Below are 20,916 nucleotides of genomic sequence, written 5' to 3' on the forward strand. Positions count from 1 at the left end.
TACACTGATTAAATTCCAACTTATAATTTTATGAGTCCCACTATATGTCTTATTTTAAACAAAATCTCCGCTTTTTATAAAATTAAAGTTATTTACGTAGCATTTAAGAACAATGTTAAAATCATGAGTGTGTCACAGGTTCAAAACTAAAATATGTGAAAAAATGTTTTGAAAATACCTTACGTGTTGTCCATATTGCATAGATTTTTTTTATTTGTTTGAGTGTCGATGTGTTTGGGCAGCCCTATGGCTTTCCGGGAGCGATACATAATTTACCTTAAATGTCGAGACATTCAAGTGAAGGGGTAAATTCTTAGTTAAAATCTACTGCGGAGAGTGACTGTTGGAGTGCGTGGAACCTAGTGTTAGTGTTAAATAGTGTATGACAGATCTAATCTGCTATAGAGTATGATTGTTAGGGCGGGTTACCTTAGCATTAATGCTGTTGTTAGCTTGGACATGAGGTACGTATTGATGTCCACAGTCTTTTTTGATTGGAGAGGCTAATGCAGAGCTGGCCTTTCCTTATTCAAAGAAACATGACTGAGTTATCGCCCAATATAAATCCTCGTGGTATCTTACTGGACGTGGCCCCTACCCCCCAAATTAAACCCATCCTGAATTTTTTAATGCTCCGGAAACAAAAGCAAAGGTCCTTTTAGGAATAGGTGTAATAAAAGGTTCTCAGCTTCTTGTAACTGTAAAACTAAGCTACGATTTCTTGGTTGATCAGCTCTTAATATTGTTGTAGACCCCTTTTTTTGTACAAAGATTTGTACGGCTTGAACTGCTAGGAAGAAATATAGATATACAAATTAACTTGGTACACCTTTTATATGACACGTATGTTCGTTACTTGCTATTTTACAGTGTGTGAACAAAAATAATATGAACTGGACCGCATACTGTATTAAAAATGTAGGTGCTTTAATGAAAGAACTGTATCCATATTTGGCGAAGGATGAAATGACTATTAATTATAACCGTTCATTGTTCTCTGACACAGAGGTTGATATTAGTGAGGTTTTACTGTTTCTAGTGATGTATGCTATGGTCATGCAACATCAGCTAACTGACCAGTGAACATAAATCTTATTATAAAGCTATAAATTTTAATTTAACATGGCTTAGTAGTAAATTAATTGAATTTAAAATAGTATAATAAGTAATCATTGGCTAAACCTAATACTAGAGAAGCTACAAATATGCTTATATGTTTGTTCACGCGGTATGTTATATAAGAAAAACCTATATACTTGAAATTTAACTTTAAGGTTCATTTCTATACAAGCATAATTGTATTAGATTGTAAAATTTGTTCCCCCATGGGATTTGGCTGAGCGCCAACTAACTCTTGGTTTAACGTTCTTGTATACGTGGTGTGGTTTACTTTTGCTTTATGGTTTTAAGGTACATTACTATATTTCATGTTTTCGTTCATAAATTCGTGTGTATATATATATATATATATATATATATATATATATATATATATATATATATATGTGTGTGTGTGTGTGTGTGTGTGTGTATATATTACATAAATACGAATAAATTCGTATAAAAGTTAGTAATTAATTCTTGCTAAGTCAGTACTATTCAATGTAATGGAGAAAATTTAATAAATTATGGAAATTTATGTCACGCCAATTTACGAAATTTCTACAATATTTGTAAGTTTTGATTGTTTAGGAAAATTAGAAACTTTTCTTATCAAGAGACTTTTTTGTTATACATTCCACATATTATTTAAGGTACTAAATGGATTTAAAAGTTATAATACCAACTTAAAACCGAATAGGGACTATTTATTGATTCAAATGACACCATTGTACAAACCTTTAATTTCGTTCCCTTAAGAGAATATTTAAGTAAATTATATTCAAGAGAATTAGTTTCTGAGTATTTTGTTGGGCCCACAATACGTTATGTCACATTTGAAAGATAGTCGCAGCTGGTCACCAAAGCCAGCATTCCCTAGACGGCATACTACTAAGCCGTGTCGCCTAATACTCGTAAATTTCTTACTGGCCAGCGGTCTACTCTCACAACAGTCTTAAAATTTTCCTTAACATTAGTTCCAGACAATTTATGTTTTACGTTATAGTTCACGTGTTCAGATATAACCTGTACCATAATATGTACTATCTATATATTTAGCTGTGATTATAAACAGTAATTATATATTACTAATCACTGACCTCATTTTCCAATTTAATTTGATTTATTGCAATTCATTGTAAGATCTCATATATAATATATTTTTATCTTTTTTTTGGATACTTAGGCCTTCAAAAGCGTACTAGAAGGAGTTCTGATGAGAACACTAACTTTTCTTAGTACATCCTTTCTGTCTATGGTAATATATTTGTGCGCAATTTTAATAACTGTGAATTCTTTAAGTTTCTCCACTAGCACAATTCTCTGTTAGTCGCCAACAGGGGGTTTACCGAAAATGGACGGTGAGTTTCCTAGATATACAGTTCAGGATTGATTACAATTACAATTCATCTTGCTTTCATTTCGAAAGAACGGCTTCCAAAAATATTGTATTATAAAAGTCATAAAATACTTTTATCTATACTTGATTTTTTAGACAGTTAATTAGAACAATTACTTATATGCACACCGAATTAATTATACTTGTGGAGTGAAAGTATATATTTAATGATATTGACGTCTATTTTGTAACTATTATCCATTCTTATTGAAACAACACTCTCGTTCGCATACAGTAAAATCTCCGAGATAGTCCAGGAGAAATAGCAGTTCAAAATGGTCAAATAAATAAATGTTTTCTTACAGCAAACTAATGGCACAGTTTAGTCAAATACATCATAAATAAATAATGAAAAACATTCCGAACCAAAATCGTCTATTAGGGGGTATAGGAGGGGTAATCTCTAGGGGTGAAAATGGTTTTTTTGCAATTTGTGTCTAAACAATGCATCCTATTGAAAAAAGTCAAATGAAAAAGTTGTTGGAAATAAAAAAAATCTACAACTTATGTAGTAATCGATTTTTCCGTAATCTCAAAAATTTCCAAAAAAATCCAAAAAACCGTTTTTTTATTTTAATTTTTTTCTTTTACAAAAATGGTTCGATTGAGCTGAAAGTTTGACAAAATATACATTGTGCTATTCAAAAAATACTGTATTTTTTCATTAAGAAATATTCAGCCGTTATAATAAAATGACACTTGATAAAAATTTTGATAATTTTCAATCACTATTTTGAAACATCTTTTTATCTAAAAAGGTTCTCTGACAGCTCATTTTTTCGTTTTTTTAACTATTTTGAAGAAATTAAATAAAAAATATGTAGTTTAATTGAAAAAACTGCAGAAAAATTTAAAATAAACAAAATATTGACATTTTTCATTATTCATTGTATTATTTACGTTGAAAAATTTTTATTATTTAAATTACAATTTTTTCTATGTTGAAGAATTTTCGAATATTTTGAAAAGTTTAGAAACATTGTTGAATGTGAAAGTTGGATTACAGGTATATATAGTACAGGTATATAATAGTGTCCTTGAAGCAAAAGGGCGGGGTCAATCCTATTCTTCTATTATACGGGTCTCAGTATGTTTCTAAGCATTCAGTAAGCAGCTGCTTTGTCGTCAGTCAAGTTATATTGGTCTCTGTACATACAATTTTACGCATGCTATTTATCTAGTAATTTTTACATTTCTTCAGTGGGCTATACTAATTTTATCGTGCTTTTTGCATTTTATAGATTCATGTAAATGATGGAAAAGGTACTTTCTTGTATCATTTGTAAAAGCCACGATGGAGATTTGGTGAAAATAAAAAGTCGAGGGACAGATACTCTTATTTCATCAAGTAAACAAAGGAATGATCAGCTGTACAAAACATTTCAGAAAATGACTGAAGCACACATTCATGATGGTGGTCGATCGGCATACAATAGACCTCGATCAACAAAATTGCTACAGCTTCCAAAAAAAAACAATAACAAATCTATTGTGAAGAAGATTATGAAAGAAGCACGTGATTTAGATTTTGAGCGTCATTGTGTGTTTTGTGAAGAACCTTGTAACCAAAATTTAACAGCATGCAGAAGGTTGAGACTAAAGAAAAAATTTTATCAACTTTAAAGGAAAGAGATGTTTCAGAATCATTTAATAAAAGTCTGTTAGTTAGACTGAATTTTCTCAAAGAATCAGATGAAGTTCAAGCTTATTATCATAATAGGTGCATGTCATCTTTTTATGATGGGATAAGCTCAACATCTTGTAGACATACATCGAGTGTAGATTCTAAAGATTTCATAAGTTATTGCGTGTATTACCTAAAAAGAATTCATCCGAGTGTCAATTTTCCCTTAACGATATTAAAGAAGATTTTTATGGTGATATCCCAACATTAAATACATTAAAAAATGAGTGATAGTTTTGAATACGATCTTGTGTTTACTTCAATGAAAGGAGATACAATCATTACATTTAAAAAAAAGCGGGGAAAAAATTGAGTAGAATATAGTATGAATCACGATCAGATGACGTAGAATATGAAAAAAAGGAATTGTTAAAATGGCTGCTAACATAATTTTAGAAGATATCAGATCCGAAGTTTATGAAATCATCAGAGCAAGGTTTGAAATCATTTAAACATGATTTTCAACATTTGATTGAAAATGTAATTATAAGATAGAAAAACATTTTTTGTTGTTGTTATATTTTTAAGTTCACTAAAAAAATAAAAATAAAATGTGCATAAAATATTTAAAAAAAAACCTTTGGAAAGAAATAATGGTTTCTTGATTCAATTAAAAAAAATTGTAAAAAATATTGTAAGGAAATAAAAAAATATATGATGAAAAATACAAATAAAAAAATTTTACTAGTACTTGAATTCTGTTTTATGATTTACTCAAAAATTTCCACGTAATTGTTAAATATGCATGATTCATTATTATTTTGCTTACTGCTTACAAATAGCACTGGTATAAAAAATTATAATTTAAATAAATAATAATCATTTTTCCACGTAAATAATACAATGTATAATGAAAAATGTCAATATTTTGTTTATTTTCAATTTTTCTGCAGTTATTTTAATTAAACTACATACTTTTTATTTCATTTTTTCAAAATAGACAAAAAAAAGAAAAGAATGAGCCGTCAGAGAACCTTTTTTGATAAAAATAATGTTTCAAAATGGTGATTGAAAATAATCAAAATTTTTTTTAAGTATATTTGATCAAACTTTCAGCTCAATCGAACCATTTTTGTAAAAGAAAAAAATTAAAAACCAAAAAAACGGGTTTTAAATTTTTTGGAAATTTTTAAGGTTAGGGCAAAAATGATTACTACATAAGTTGTAGATGTTTTTATTTCCAACAACTTTATCATTTGACTTTTTTCAATAAGATGCATTGTTTAGTCACAAATTGTAAAAAAACCATTTTCACCCCTAAAAACCACCCCTCCTATACCCCCTAATAGACGATTTTGGTTCGGAATGTTTTTTTTTATTAATTTATGATATATTTGACTAAATTGTGCCATTAGTTTGCTGTAAGAAAACATTTATTTTTTCAATCAGGTAACACGACTGGACGAAGAGAGAATTCAGAAGTAAAGACCATAAGTGGTGTTACTAATTCTTTTCTTTTTGCGATGGAACTTCTTAGGGCCAATAAAAATCTCTAAACAACATCGTTAAAAATACTTCATACAATGAACATTCTAGTCATTATAAAAAACTGTAGGTTTTTGTAAGGAACTCAGATATACAAAAAGCGTGGGTTGTTGACACGTCTCTAGGTATCCTTGAGATATATACTCTTTAAAACCTTTATTTCCATACTTAATGTATTTTCACTAAACATTTCAAAAATTTTGAGGTCTCCAACAAATGTGTAACAAGGAACAAATTAACAAACTATCAAGAAGTTTTATCTTAAAACTTTCGCAGGTTTTTAAGAGCTACTATCTCTAATGTGTTAAACTTCTTTTGACATAAATTTCCTGGGTGAACTGGACCTAAACTTAACATTCATCATATTGATTCGGCCCTTCTCACCATTGCTATGTTGTGTCGCAAACTTTTTTTCTGTTACTTAAATGAATTTAGTTTTTATAAAACCTCCCCCATTTTCTAAATAGTCATCGTACATATATTTATAAATATAACATACATGTAACATGTATTCGTAAACCAAATTTTATTACTTTCAATCTTTAAGCAAATTACTCACTTCAGAATCTGTACGTTCGCAATACTGTTATGGTTTAAGAGGAATTAAAATTTTTCTATCAGCATGTACTCGGTAAATGAATGGAATGGTAATATATTTTTAAATCAACAACTAAACAATAGAAGCAACACATACATAATGTAACACCTATATATATTAAGCTGAAGAACAATTAACTGCCTTTCATTCATTGAGATGTCACCTGCTACTTGCTGCGGCTGGAGGTTTGAGGTTAAACAACATCACGATGCGGCAACCGGAGCTTGTAAGCGGTTTTAGGTAATCGGATCTCTACCACCGTGAAAACAGCAACGTTCGTCCCAGTAACCTTGCAAATTGTGTAAGAAAACAGCAAACATTTTAGCTCTTCCCTTCACTTTATAACTGATGTTTTACTTTAGAAGTGCATGTATTTATGAATATTTAGCTTTTATCCTTTTATAAATAAATATTAGTTTACATAGATAACAATGAATATAAATCAAGGAAACCAGACTGTTCCTAATATAGTTTTTTATTAATATTTTGGAGTGTATCTAACAGCGATTTTACTCACCAAAATTAATTTTACTTGCTAGGGAAAATACTATTTTATCCGTTGAAATACCTTGTTATATAAAGTAATAAATTGATCTTTGGTTTCGGAGCGTAATACTCAAGGAGCTAAGAGCCTGTTTAAACTGTACAAGTACACGATCGTCAGTTACGCTATTTTTGTTAGGAGATCAAATTGGTAGCGTATACAATTTATGGAAAGGTACTTCTTATATATTGTTTAGTCATATATTCATAAAATTGATGTTCAGAAACATTAATGTAAGTTATATTACCGTCAGACAACAAGAGAAAGAGGATGACTCGCCATGTTAGAGGTATGTATATGATGCTTCTGTATATACGAAATTACATGTCTAATAGTTGGTTTAGATTTTACAGGCTATTAACAACATGATTTATTTTTTCATATTTTCAAGGTACTCTTTTATTTCGATTTCATTCAAAACTAGCGCGGATGACGATTGATTTCGCTCTTAGAGAAATTTTTCTGTCAAAGAAGAAAATCCAGACCGTAATCTTGGCTCTCGTATCCAGGAATGTATGGATTGAGTTTTCTTAAAAGCAATTAAAGTTTCAAGTTACAGGTATTGGCTAATTTGTTCAATTTGTCATAATATTTTCATTAAAATAAAATAAAAACAACGTTGTTAGTTACTTTATTTTTCAAATATAATTACAATACCAAAGACACACACTTATTTTTTAATTCTTCCATATGGATAGACTAATACATAATTAGTTATCTTATACTTGTAATTGTAGCTACATTATAAATTTACATTTAATAGTCATGCGTGATTTATGATCCAATATATAATAGATTATGTAAATACTTAAAATAAGTTTCGTTTCGACATTAATATTTTTAAAATATCTACATATAACGTACCTCTAGAGTAGGACGTTGATATAAAATGCCTTGAAGCTTCAGAACTCAATCACTCAATCGTTTTGGTAGAACAGATATTGTTGTCCTTCTTTCCGTATTTTTTGGACTAATTTTAACTATATGATAAAAGGGAAGACTAAGGTTTCATAATTTGTATTGACATTTTCAATATTTCCTCTAATTGACTAAGCTTTTTTTAACAAATCAGTTACATTAATTAATACATTTTAACTAATGAAAAGCCTGAACAAGTAAACTTATCCTAACTAAACTGATAAACATTAAGGAGTTAATTTGATGCTTTACTAATACAAAAACAAACTAAACTAGTAGATACGCCAATCTTAGATACGTATAACAATTATTGTCATCGACACATTTTCACCCATTCCATTTGTACTGTCAATTGAGTAAGAAGGACTATGCTAATAATTTAGTTTATAATATAAAAATATGTTAACGTATTATATTTACATAAATACAAATTGCACTTATACTATGACATTGTCTTAGACCAGTCCGACATCCGACTTTCAATAAGCAAGAAATGTTTTGTTTAGGATTTTTCGATATTTTGGTGAACATGGAGTCTGTTTGTGTGATTTACTGCGACTTTGGCAGTAACATTGATCTGGCATTGTGTGGGTAATCTTGTGTGCAGCAAGGATTTGTCGATAGGCCTGGGTGAGTAATTGACTCTGTTTGTGTGATTTACTGAGACACGGCTGGACTTTGGCAATAACATTGCCCTGACATTGTGTGGGTAAATCTTGTGTGTAGCAAGGATTTGTCGATAGGCCTGGGTGAGTAATTGACTCTGTTTGTGTGATTTACTGAGACACGGCTGGACTTTGGCAATAACATTGCCCTGACATTGTGTGGGTAAATATATTGTGTAGCAAGGATTCGTCTATAGGCTTGTATGAGACATTGCCTCTGTTTGTGTGATTTACTGAGACACTGCTGAACTGTGAATATATATAGCAATTCCCATTGAATATTTTGAAATTCTATGAAACTAGTTTGATGGACAGATAAAAGGAAGTTATGTATGTGTTTGTACAATTTATATTGCAAACTATATTAAATGGTCATCTAAATACGTGTCTGTATTAGGTAACTTACACCAATATGCCGTTTAGTCATAAATTTTTAATGCCACATTTTTTATGTGTTTGGTTACAAAATACAGTTCATTTTATAGTAATTAGTTAAGTACTAAACTAAATACCCTGTTTTATTGTTTGAAAATTTTTGAAAACAATATAGTAAAAGAAAAAACGTTAGATGGACCAGAGTGAACTTGTAATATTGATAGCTTATCTACAAAATTCTGAAGACAACTATCGGGGATTACTTCTTCACCTTGTGTGTAAGAGGTATATACGGTATTTAAGTCGGTCGTGGATGTTTGAATATTGGTGATAAATTTATCTCACTTCAGGCTTTGACTATCAAGTCCTTCTATTTGAGGCCAAACACATTTAGTAATAGTTAAATAAGTAAAATATGGAAACTTTCTTCTATATCATGAAACCTATTGTTTTAACATGAAACATTTTTATTTCAATTTATTACAATAATTTATTTTAAGCAACATAGAAGTGCAGTATCACAGTGGGTAATATTTGTGCAATATTTGTGTTACAGAGAATTTCGTTTAATAAGCTTCGCTGAGGCTGCTTGCTAAATTTCAAATCCATTTCGTTCTGGAAATGTCCAACTTACAGACAGTCACACTATCAAACAAAATAGAATGTTGATCGTCCGAAAAATAAATAAGAGTTGTGCCAGCCTTCAATGGCGCTCAGTCAAATTCCATGATTAAACACGAACTATCATTGAAATTATTATTGTATAGTTATATTGAAAGTTCATACATAACTTAGAGTCTACGGTTGACATTTAAAAAAAATAATATTTTTCCACATTATACGCATTTAAAAAAAAAATAAGATTAGGTTTCATAGGATTGTTAAAATAATAAAAGTACCGGTTAGCTAGAGAGGGTGCTACAACCCAAGATTGTTCTGAAGTCAAATAATCACCGAATTTGAAAATTGAGGATTTCCCTTATATTATTTTCTTAAATGCATTAAAAATTGCAGGAGTATGATATGATTTTACTCAGTTTGTTCATAAATGTATCTATTTTAGTAACTCCTCGTTTCCATCATGGCAACCCATAATACCTAACTAAATCTAACACTCAGCCGAATCCCGTGGATTGACATACACCATCATTAAACCTAATGCTGCTATAAATATATAAATGAAGCTTCATGCAAACTTTAAAAGTATACTGATCAATTAGTTTTCGAGATTGACGAAGAAACAGACAGAAATGAAAATGTTCTAGCCAAACGTATGATAGACTTCGCTAAAGCCAATATATCCTGTTTTTCAACCTATTTTATTGCCACAGGCATAAAAACCATGATCGATGTTCTGTCAGAGATTTTATTTATAACTAATGATGTTTCAGAATATCAGTAACAATTTGTTTTATCATGGATAGCAAACTTTTCTTATTAAAATATGCAGTTTTATAAAACAAGTTTTAAGACACAAAACTTGAGATCCATTTTATGATCCATTACGTTCAGCCACACATTTTCTCACAACTTGATTGTTTATAAATTATTTATGTCTTTTGATCAAGTATTTAACTCGTATGAGTCCACCATTCATATATGGACCACATGGTATCCTGTAGACATTAATAATGTTCTCTAGTACACGTTTATCTTGGGTGGACTAATTTATATTCTTTTAGTAAATAGTAAAACGGATCGTATTTTTCTACCTCTATATTATATTTACAAGTTACACATGTGTAAAAATCAATCACCGGTCCGAGAAAGTGGGTCACAATTATAACCATTATCAATAGAACATGATCAAAGCTACATCCGACTTGTCTGGCATGTCACTGCACTGTTATAGGCTGTATTATTGTTTCTTGACAGTAGCAGAACAGATTTTTGGATGAAAGGAGACGAGCAGATTTATTACTTTTAAAATATAGCATAATAGCACGAAATATTGCAAACTGGCCTGTGGCTATTAAAATGTTCTTTAATGTACTTAGACCTGGAGATGCATGGTTTATACTTCTCTTGAGCACAGAAGATTAGTTTATTAAAATAGCACTAATATTTAATAATTAATTGATCTCTCTTTACATTAGTAGTAAATTTTACAGATTAATGTCCAGGCTTGCAATATTATGTCTTGCACTATAGTGAAATCCCACTGTAATATGTACAACAAAGCAATGGATGTACATATTATCATAATTTGTGCAAAATCTTTAACCAGTAGGCCAAAGAAAAAACTCTGTTTCCGTCCTGTGCACTACCGTGTTGGACAACAGGTTCTATATTTCACTTACAACAACCGTAAACTCGACAGTATTAAGGTCAAATTCGTATAACAGTGGATGCATCTAAAACCTGCTTTAGTATATATCTATTTTATATTGCAAAACCCCTAAATGTGCCTATGATCATGTAATATTGAATGAAACATAATTAAACAAAATAATTAATACATGATAGAAAAAACATAGTTACTTATACAAATCTAAATTTATTATTATCTTGTAATATTTAAAGTTATACGTTTAGAAACGCCTGTTTTCATTTTTGAAATGCAGAATGAAAGCAGGCAGATATAATACGAGACATTCAATCTAGGCTCGAAAAGCGGCCAATGTTGATTTATAGGGGCTTTGTGGAGAAATCTCTACAGGTAGAGATATTTTTCACAGCAAATTCTTTGTGGTTAATTATGCTTCATTGTGACACTGCCAAATTTTCAGACTATTTAATATTTTTTAAATTTGTTTATTTACTAAAAATTAACTAGCCCAGGTCCCATGTTTTTGCTTCTTCAAAATCAGAAACATTTGCGTATATGTCATCATGGGAACATCCAATACAGGTTTCTGAAACATAAATAAATTTTTCACTTGTTCTTTTTTACGTTTGATATTTCCTTATAATCTCTTCACTTGGTTACTATTTAAGATATGTCGTATTTAAATTCGGTCTACTAATCGATCGGAATCAGAATATCGTATATTGAAATAATTATTGAAAATAAATGTTGTGTTACATGATCGTTACTTTATCTTTATATTATGTTTATTGAAGTAAACATATGTACTTCAATGAGTGTAAAGAGCTGACAAACATGACTACAGGCTTCGGTGTGTAATTAGGTTTTATATGCATACTTTTAATCTTCATTTACGATCCTTTGGTAAGATGTGGGTTAAGTTGAAGGTGGAAGTGGAAGGATTTAAGGGTGAGTGGGGAGGAAAAGAAATCTAGGGTTTCTGTCGCGTCAACCAGGAGCCGCTCTTCTTGGCTGTGTATTGGTTTCTCGTATTCTTGGATTTGATGTTTTGATATTGCTCACTGCCAGATTTTTTTATTTCCTACCTGTTTAAGTATCCGATGTACAAAGGCTACTGAAACTGCATCATTGAAATACACGTTGCTGAAAAATATTGTTTTATTTTTAAAAAAATAGATGTATTGAAGTCTACATATAATTAATATTCTTGTGTTATATTTTCGTGATAGAGAGTTTTTATCATATCATAAGGAAATAAAGAAAACAATAACTTTACTTTGAACAAGTACATACTAACCTTACAATTAATCACTGAAATAGTGAGTGCAGTTGTGATTTTAACAAGAGACTATAAAGTCAGATTACGAATAGCAAGTAACTTTAATAACGCATAAAAACACAAATTATACATATTTACGTTTTTGAATCTCTCAGTTGTAGGTCGAGCAAACCACAACACAACATAACACACAGTATTGTGTACTTGGCTGTTATCAACACACATTTGAATCAAAACCAAATTAACGTATTATAGGAAAATAAAATAAATATCTAGTTACTTACTTTTGGTATTTGAAAAAAAATTGTATAAATACCAAGAGCTGTTTTTAATATCAAATTTACACATTTATTTAATAACTAAATTGTCTATATTTAGTAAAATATTAATCTGGTTTTCACGTAGAGAAATATTATCGTTACGTTGCGCTCGTGATTACAAACAAATAATTTTACGTGAGTATGCAATAGTTTGTTTTATTATTATTGTTATTGTAACACAGTACAATAAACGAGTTAAATATACGTTACTTCGTTACTGACCATCACGCCTGTAATTTGTAGAGAGCGATTCTCCTCCTCCTAAAACAGCTGAAACATTTTCATGTGTTCAGACTCACCACAAAGCATTGATATCATTCACCAGCAAACCAAAAAACTCTTGTTGCTTTCTTTAATAACTATTTTAACTACTTCACTGGTTTATCATGAAACCAAGTGAGTAACTCCGCCTCCAAGCCTAGATCTATTATTTTTTTTTAGTTATAAATACAATTGAGTATAATATAAAACATTAAAATATCTATAATTATGTTTGTACTAATACTTGTTTGCACTTAATCTCTTCTTAGTTAAGTTTCATACATGGGTTAATATATTTTAACTATAGGGTTATATGTATACTAAATAAATTTTCATATGTATACTACAATAAAAGCTCGAAATAGGATATAAAAAATAAAAATATTGATAAGTAATTTGGAAATTTTGATTATTAATTTAAAAAACCTATTGGCCATTTATTTCTAAAAAAAACAAACAAATGCTCTTATACTCGCTGTTTAGTGAGATCGTGTTTTGCTGCCAAGGCTCGTTGCATTGCGAATTATTCACAGCATATTGACCGTGCAGTCGACATGTTCCTGATGATTGTTTTTTGTCGCGATAGCTTCTCCCTTCGCGTTAAATTTTACTGTTTCCAAGCTAATTAAGTTACGGTCAATCTAAAAAACTATACGCTGCTTCAATCAGTGGTTTTCGTTTTAAAAATGATATGCAGGTAAAAACATTTAATTTCTTAATATGTGTTAGGTCTAATTAATGCGGGACTTTTTGTATTGGTTTTGGATCTTTACAATATTACACTTTAAAAAAACGTTTATTCAATTGATACTCATAAGCATCCAAATATCTCACAACTCTGTCTACGAGTCGTAATATTTAATCCCAATTTAAGGAATATTTTATTCATTAACAAATCGACCACATTATAACGGAAAGCAAATATGGTTGTAAATTGACATACAATTATTGTAATTAAAAGTATATCTGGTTTACGAATACTTTCAGTTTAGTGTTCCGTAAGGGTGATAGTACATCCGTAAAGCTTACGAGCTCTGTCCCTTAAAAAAAAAAACCTTGGGCGAAATGTTTTACGGAAAAGAAATGAAGGGTACACGGGAAAAAGGGGCCCATTGCATTTTTTTAAATATTGAAGCCACTGCACTATTGAATGTATCCATAGCAACCAAACATATGTAAACAATTATTATGAAGTAATTTCTAATTGGTAAAGGGGAAAATACAAGGTTAAAAATCAATGTCCTCGTGAAAAAGGGGCTCATTTCAAGCAATACACGAGAAAAAGGGACTCATTGCCTTTCCTTGCCTGTTACACGGGAAAAGGGGCTCATTGCAGAGTCTTCTCTCACCTGGTGGTGAGAATTCGTACTACTCCCTACTGTTTTCTGTCACATAACCTTTTATGTTCTTGTAATCCAGTGCTTTTTTACTTACTTATAGTGTTGTGTAGTTTAAAAATATGGAAGGAAATGAAGCTAGTGATTATGAGGTGGTAAAACAGTGTGGAAATGACAGCAAAAAAAGAAAGTCTTTTGGAAGGATGACGGAAGTGAGTAAGAAAATGAAACTTACGAGCGTAGCGGACGAGGAAATTATTGGTGAGGGAACTAAGTTTGAAAATATTTCTGTAACCTGTGAGCTAAAGGTAAAATGAAACACGCAAGTACTTTTATTTTATAAACTGACTTCTCTCATTTACGTGTATACTTGCTACTATAATTATTTTCATTATGTGCAATTATTAGTAGTAATGGCAATAACAAGCCTAATTCTATATTCACACATTTTAAATCCTTAATATTTAAATCCTTATTTTATTAAAATTTATCTAAACACACTTATTAGTTTTTCATTCTGAAAATAACGGTGTAATAAACAGATTTTGTTGTTTTTGGAATTATTAATATCTTGGGCAAGGAAAAGTTATTTTAGTATTAGATCTCCAAATAAATCACAAATATGATAGCTTTTTAGTTCAAATTATGTAATATTACCAATTTCAACAATAACATGATACTACACTATCAACTAACGATGTAATTAATACGTACAACTGTGGATTAAACGACATACGTACGAGATGAAAAAGTACATTCATCGTCTGGCATACGGTTTTGCTCCCTGGTTTATTTGATCAATTTTCTTAAACAGAACCATATTCTCCACAGTTACTTATTTTACCATACGAAGCCTTTTTTTTGTTTTTATACAGTAACACTTGTAACTAAGTAACACTTGGTTTAGTCATATGCAAAGTACTAAACGCCATCTAGTGTAAAATGTGTCGTAAATTCAATAATTACTGTTTATAGTATAGTAAATGCTGGATAAAAGTCAGTAAAATAATATTATAATTAAAACACTGTTGCAAAACTACTTGTGACATTTAAAGACATTTTCCTTCATCTGGTCATAACTTACTACAGTGGGAAGTGTAATTCAATTGGAATGTAGAAACCAACTCCATTTCACCTTTTGCTTAGTGCAGCATCTGTAATCTGACATCTAGAGCGATTAGTGACTTCACAGTCCACGGGTCAAGTATGTCAGAGCATCCGGTTTCAGACGCTGCACTAAGATGAGGGGAACTGGAGCTAAACTCAATATACACATTTAATGGACCCTTTCCACCATAGCTACGTTACGTGCATAAAACTCGGTTGCTCCACCGTGATATGAGATCGTGTCTAAAATAACCTAGTGCACTCAATTGTGTACCTGATGAGACAATGAGAATACCTCTCAATCTGTATTACACAATGTTTTGTAATCTAGCTAACTTTGATGTTGAAACGATAAAAAGAGGTCGTGATGAGCTTATAATTCGCCGAATTTCTTGGATATATTCAAACGGATGTAAATTCCAGGAGTGAAGTACGTGACAGAGTGAGCTTCCAGACGCTGCACTAGGTGGAAACTGAAATTAATCTGTACCCAACATTCGAATATCATATTGTGTTAGATATTTTCTTTTAAACAACAGATTCCTAACAAAGAAATCTGATGCAGTGTTATCGGATGGTTTCATTGTAAGATTTATACCTTGGCATTAGTGAAAGGTGTCCTAAGTGAGTGTAAGATTCCTATTAGAGCAAATACCTAAAAATGTTTCAAGGTTTTAAATCTCACACAAACGCATAGAAAAAATTGTTTTTTTATATGTTGCCATAACGGTTGAATATGTATAAATATCTCCTGTATACTGTGTATCAAGGTGTGTGTTAATACAAATACAGGTATTTATACCTGTTTACCTATTTATTGCGAACAAAAATTATGCTATTGACATACCATAAATAAACAAAAATTGTTTTCCAAACTTTATACGGAATAGCTGATTATATTTATAATAACATAGTTAATATGGGATCAAACAATAACGAGAAATGTCTTTGAACCAGTAATTATATTTATATTTTTTAATTCTAACAACAAGTTATTGACGTGTAACAAATTATGACAATGCACTGAATTCTTCTTCAAATGATTGTTTTATAACAATCATGTATGTATTTTCTTATGAAAGGTATGAAATAATGTATATTTCTAGCCAGCTGGAAAGTACCTCACACATATAATTATTTACACGTGTCTCACGTTAAATTCGTCTGCTTTATGATCATATTTAAATCATTTATCATTCTAAACGTCTGTAAATGTAGGTTGGTTGTATATCTTTTTAATAATTTCAGGTTGAAAGATTAAGTAGTATTATATTATAAAACAAAGAATAACAGATTAAAATAGTCTATACATTTATTTCAGACATTGTATAAAAGAGACATTTTCCATAAACCATATCCATTACACACACAACGTATTAAAAGACATCTTCAATAATATAACCAATAAGGAATTATAATAATTTTAATGGTAAATTTTTGGGAAAAATGTCTGAAAAAATTATTTTCATATATTTTATTACAAGTTTAAAGTGGATTTATTACTAAAGTTCAAGTTGTTAGTTATTTCTTAAACAGAAAACTGTGCAAAAATACTGATATAGCTGAATTAAAATTTATATAATTTATAATTGAGATTATCTGTCATGTTTAAAACATAGTAGGCTATACCATAGAAATTGTTCTCTAACACACGTCTTCAATAGCTGTAAGTAATCCAGAACCTTTTTTTATTTCTTATCAAGACCATAAAATAAGGAAATTGATTGATACTTTTCAGATTGGATAGTCACCATATTAAAATAAATAATAGAGGCCTATTAATCTGGCCAATGAACGCAACTGAAATTGATGGGACAAATATTTGTAACATGTCTGAATTTGTTTGGACTTTTAGGAAAGCTTCCACAACGTTGTAAAGTATAGATAATACAAAATATACCTTTAAAAATCTATCTGTTTCAGTTTCACTTAATTTTACAATTAAAAACCTATTAAAAATGTAACACCATTTTTTATATAAAAGAAAATGAACAACGAAAAGTTAAGATAGTTGAGTAAATATTTCTAAGTACTTCCTAAAATATATTATCAATAATAATCATATTTTTTCCGAAACATATTTATAAAACCAATGTCATCAAGTGTTCTAACGCTCAAAACACAGTAATAGTTTATACAATAATATAATACAGTTCATTGTGTATGTACAAATATAATATATATATATATATATATATATATATATATATATATATATATATATATATGTGTGTGTGTGTGTGTGTGTGTGTGTGTGTGTGTGTGTGTGTGTGTGTGTGTGTGTGTTTAATTATAAATGGAAAATGTTACGGTCATTATAAAATAAAAATATATATATTTTGTATATTAAGACTGTTAAAAGGATTTGTGAGAGCTTGCAACATAAATTGTAAGTTTTTAAATAAACTTTGAAGCTAACGCTTATATATATATATATATATATATATATATATATATATATATATATATATATATATATATATATATAACTTACTTATGTTAACACTGCACCTATATAGCCAAGAAATCTCAATGAGTATTTCTAATTAATAATAATGTACATTTAGAAACAATTTCTTCAAATTCAAGAAAGGAAAGTTGGCATTTCACACAAAAATCCTTTGTCCTCGTAATGCAGTCATTCATGACGTAGACGTTAATAATGATATACGTGCAAGAAGTATAGGTACCTTAGAGCTCGGAACTTTCTTGACCTATTATAACTTGAATTAATTGTCAATTTAGAATAAATAGATTTAATGACGCTGTCAATACTGGATGGTAATTTATCTCGATAGGTTTTCAACTTATTTATTTTTAAAAGGAAAGATTGTACTATTCGAGAGACTCTTTCAGCAGCAACACTTTGTCTCTCTTGTGAAAAAATAACTTGTTTTACTAATAGTGCATTTTTTCTCAAGACTCATGCACGACATTATGACTCAGCAATTAAATTTTCATTAACACTTTGTAAAACACAAAGGGGGAATCCCACTATTAGTCTAATTTGTGTAATGTATCAGAATATGGTAGTAATAGAGGCTGCATCTTTAAGACATCTTACTCAACCCTTTGCAAGCTACATTGTTAAATGTTCACCTAACCTGCACAGACGGGTATTCTATTATCGTTTTGCAGGGTTTCCTGCCCTTGCGTTTTAGAGTATATCGCTTTTGTTTTTTTATATTTATATTTTACTTTACTGATTTCCATCACTTCAGTTTTTTATTTAACGTCCTATTATAAAATAATAAACTCGTACTATAAATGTAGTTATAGAATCAGAGGCACATTTTGTTCAAAGTACTCAATGTGAGGGAGTCCCTCCTTCTCGTTCCTTAGAACAACATGGAATTATAATTTATTTTCTTTGATAATTTTACTTGATTCAATAACTATATTAACTTTATTAATGCACAAAGAATGGTGTAATAATAAGAATATTCGTTTTACTATGACTACCCATTACTTCTATTAAGACTCGAAAAATTTTAAAGGGAATGCCCACTGCGTGTCAGTATGTGACTATTTTTCCGCGAAGAATAGAGCGTTGAGTCATTAAAATATTATAGGTTTCTAGCCGTATGTGTTTAAATAAAAATTAACGACACACAAAAATTTAATTTTATTAAAATCGCGCGTAAAAATTGGGTAGGAGACTGCCGTTAGGTAATAAGTCACAGCAGAGCATTGAATTCACACACACGGCACGCGACCAGTTTTAGTAGCTGTGAGTTTATCTTGTTTGTGTAATTTATAATGTTGTCATACTAAGATTTGTAATATTTACGTAAAGTAGCAATCTATAATAATATTTACAATCTGTCAAATCTTTTGCGCTCCTTTTCACTTCTACCAAATTTCAAATCTGATTACAAAACTTAAAGAAGCTTTACCTGTTAGTAAATCAATATCAAAATAAATAAATATATAATATACCTTACAATTTTAGTTTCCTTTTAACTAGTACTAAAACAACTCGTTATGTTTACTCAAACTTATTACCTCTTTTGATATAATATTATTAAATAATACTTAGAAAATACTTCATACTCTATTTTTCATATACATCTAATGATTCTTTGATTTCATATGCTCTGAAGTGAAGTATCAAACTCACACTCGATATCGACATTACGATTGAAATCTACAGTCCCACTAAATATCAATTTTGAAAAGCAATCGTATCAGGTTGTTATCACAGGATGCATATTATAGCCCAGTCGTTACCAACACGATGCCAACCTATAAATAGTTCTATGTCGGCAATTAGACATATTTCCGGATTAATGTTGATGATGATTGGCTGGGATTACTCTGTACGGATAAATGTTTAATGCCTCAGATGTTCCAGGAGTATCAGTGGGTAGAGTAACAAAGATTCGGTATACGATGTAGCTACATTGGGTGTATGGGGTTGTGTTCCCTTTAACGTTACCGTGGTTGGATTAAATAGGGGTTTATTTAAGTACTTGTGGTTAACAGTCTTATATCATTAGTTTTTTTTTAAGTAAAGTTTAAAGTGTTTTAAAATCTACAATATATGGTCAATTTGTGTGAGGATTACCAATTTTTTTATTTGTTAGGTTATTTATAACATTTTACGTAGTGCGAAAAAAATTATAACGTCTTACTTAGTTATTTTACTTTAAAAACTGATTTTTAAGTAGTAGAGAAATAACATATTTGCTTTCATGCAATTCTTATTGTCAAGTTTATAGTTCCAGTATATATTAATACTTCTAAAATCTATAAGACTCAATGATCTGAGTTTTATGTTAAGCAATCACTAAAAATAGATAAAATCATAGCGAGGGACATATATTTTAAGAATTTAAGTGAGTAAATAAGCAACCATTTCGAGGTGTAAGCCGCAAAAACTAGCTAAAACTACGAAAGTGACCGCGAAGTCAGAGAACAAAGATTAATGCTTTTTAAATAAACTTTTCTTTTCATAGTATATTCAATCACTAAAAGTTATAGAGTTAACCAAACTTCAATTTTGTTACTTAAATCATTGAAACTTTAAATTGAAAATATAAAAAGCACGTAAAGTTAAGCTCAAAGTTCTTAAATGCAAAGTTACTTAATGGTTCTAATAAACCAATTATGTTCATGTTACTAAAATGATACCACCTGCTTTTATTTATCATGTGCAATATCTTGTAATGATGGAGTGTTAAGTAGTTTGGTAATTTTCACATTTTTTTGTTTCATTACCTCTCAGTGTGTTGGATGTTTTATTAAATTTAGTAATTACTTTTAGTTGCGAATTAACATTTAACTAATCAAAAAATAATATAATAATTATTGGATTTGTCCTGATAAATCATAAGGTTAAATATATCGAATAAGAAAACAGTAACTGCAATATAAGTATTAAAAACATTTTAAAGTGTATTTTTCCTCTTTCTTTTATACTATTTAATTGAGAGTACTAAAATTCATATAAATATAACTTTACACAATAAAGATACTTGGTATACTTGGTATAATCTGTTACAATATAACAAGATATATACGTATAATAATAATAGCATTTTATTTATAAAATTTTACAGCAAAAATTTGGCA

This window comes from Homalodisca vitripennis, chromosome 3 (assembly GCF_021130785.1).
Source record: "Homalodisca vitripennis isolate AUS2020 chromosome 3, UT_GWSS_2.1, whole genome shotgun sequence".
In the NCBI taxonomy this organism is placed as follows: Eukaryota; Metazoa; Arthropoda; class Insecta; order Hemiptera; family Cicadellidae; genus Homalodisca; species Homalodisca vitripennis.